The sequence below is a fragment of the Drosophila miranda genome (assembly GCF_003369915.1).
Source record: "Drosophila miranda strain MSH22 chromosome Y unlocalized genomic scaffold, D.miranda_PacBio2.1 Contig_Y1_pilon, whole genome shotgun sequence".
Taxonomy (NCBI): Eukaryota; Metazoa; Arthropoda; class Insecta; order Diptera; family Drosophilidae; genus Drosophila; species Drosophila miranda.
Window position 1 is genome coordinate 41088917 of NW_022881603.1, and position 2587 is coordinate 41091503.

The 2587-nt window shown below is 45.3% G+C and overlaps 1 pseudogene; it reads left to right on the plus strand.

Annotated features, from left to right (window-relative positions):
- The first annotated feature begins 360 nt into the window (after nt 1-360).
- On the plus strand, nt 361-2273 carry LOC117191679 (annotated as a pseudogene).
- Nucleotides 2274-2587: the final 314 nt, after the last annotated feature.

Sequence of the window (2587 nt, forward strand, 5' to 3'; positions counted from 1 at the left end):
TTACTGCCTGACAAGATTTTGCTCCAATTGCGATTAAATTTCTAATTCCCGTTGACCATTCTCAGGAGTACAGTCCAGCCAGATCGGAAAAAACACTTGAATTTCAGGGCGCTGGGAATGAGTAAATTTTGGGCACATTGACAAGAAGAAAATCACTTTAGTTGACGTCTGAGAGATCCTCCATACGATTTATGACACCTAACTGCTTTTAATTATGCTCTGCTTCATTTCAAATCAGATTTTGTGTTAATTTCCTCTTTAAGCCTGCGAATGGACTTTCGATACTTCTGGTATGTCGTCTTTAGCTCTTTACTTTATTTATGGGAGCAATAATTCACGTTTGGGTGTGTAGACTGAGGAATGACTGAAGTTCTTATAAAGAGAAAAGGACGCAGTGGTGTAAGGACTAAGAATAAGACAAGGAATAAGACAAAACGAGGGGGAACGTTGTGAGTTGCTACGGACACCGCAACTCTACAGTTATACCCGATACTAAGTCAGTATGGCTCTCCTCCGGCAGACGCCGCTAATATTAAACGACACGACAAAGAGTGCGTGCAAGAGAGACAGAAAATCAGTCTGAGCGTGACGTCACGCGCTGCGTAGCCACTGCTAATTGATTTGTTTCCTTTGGCTATAAAAATGATCTGATCTGATCCAGATTCAGCAATCAGATAGATATGGTCGTTATCTATGATTCTGCGTTTTTAGTTTTCTCGAATCTGCAATATTGTGCATGCAACAGATTTTCGTCCTTTGTGTAGGCGGAAGGGGGTGGGGCGAAATTTTGAGAAATACGTTTTATAGTGAGATCTAACAGGAGTGCGGATACCAAATTTGGTTACTCTAGCGTTTATAGTCTTTGAGATTTGTGAATATCCCCAGATTTTCGTCCTTTGCGGGGGCGGAAGGGGGTGTGGCGAAATTTTGAAACAAACTCGTCTCGGTACGATATATTAGGAGTCTGGATATCAAATTTGGTTGCTCTAGCTTTTATAGTCTCTGAGATCTAGGCGCTAATGTTTTACTCTAAGCAAAGCCGCCTATGCTACGTGTGTGTTAGAGAGAGACAGGGCGAGAAAAAATGAAATTGTTTTCTTGATGCTGGCTATAATAATAATACGATCCAATTCAGATTCTGCAGTCTAAAAGATATGGTCATTCTCTACGAAGTGGGCGGGGCGAAGTTTTAAAATATTTTTGTAGCAGTGACATATCACAGAAGTGTGGGTCCAAAACATCGTTGCTCTAGCTCTTATAGTCTTTGAGCACTAGGCGCTGAAGGGGACGGACAGACGACGGACGGACAGACGGACAGACAGACATGGCTCAATCGACTCGGAAACGATTCCTTCTGGACGTTACACACATCCACTTTTACCACAAATCTAATATACCCCAATACTTATTTTGAGTATCGGGTATAAAAAGAACTGAAAAGAAAAACGATACAAAGTGCAACAAAATTAAGAAAATCCTATGTTGCTATTGCTAAAGTTTTGTTTGTTTTCGTTTGATCCTCGCTCGATCCCCATAGATTTCCGGCAAGCGCAATCCCGAGATGGACAAGGAGGCTCAGGAGTGGGTGGAGTCCATCATTGGTGAGAAGTTCCCCGCCGGCCAGGCCTACGAGGATGTGCCAAGGACGGCCAGGTGCTGTGCAAGCTGATCAACATCCTGTCCCCCAATGCCGTGCCCAAGGTCAACTCCTCCGGCGGCCAGTTCAAGTTCATGGAGAACATCAACAACTTCCAGAAGGCTCTCAAGGAGTACGGTGTGCCCGACATCGATGTCTTCCAGACAGTCGATCTCTACGAGAAGAAGGACATTGCCAATGTCACCAACACCATCTTCGCCCTGGGCCGTGCTGTAAGTTTTACTCCCTGACCAGCAAACCCTACTCTCTGCTCCTGCTTTGTGGATACAATTGACCGCGACTTAATCTCATTGTAGACCTACAAGCACGACGACTTCAAGGGTCCCTTCCTGGGCCCCAAGCCCGCCGATGAGTGCAAGCGCGACTTCACCGACGAGCAGCTGAAGGCCGGCCAGACCATTGTCGGTCTCCAGGCTGGCTCCAACAAGGGTGCCACCCAGGCCGGCCAGAACCTTGGCGCTGGCCGCAAAATTCTGCTCGGCAAGTAAGCGGTTATTTTGTGCGGACGGACGATGGATGATGGACGTACGATAGATGCCCCCATCTGTCTTTGGTTTTTCTACACGATATATCCATATGTATGCTAGTTTTATATAAACACACACCACACAAACACAATATATACATATATATAGTGACATATCTATAGTCCATGCTCCGCATACCCTTGTCTATGTCCATTACCCTGCACCCACAATAATATAAACAATACGACACCCTCAGCTTCGAACCCTCATAAACAATCTCACGCTCGAAATGGACCACGCGTAGCCGATTGCAGGCAATGAAAACAAACACCCTAAACTGGAAGTTGAACATAAAACAATAGATGCCGCACTAGAATCCAGCCGCACTAGTATCCAGCCGCACCAGAATCACGCCACTCTTCAGAGATCAATTACTAATCGATTCTCAAGAATCACACCATCC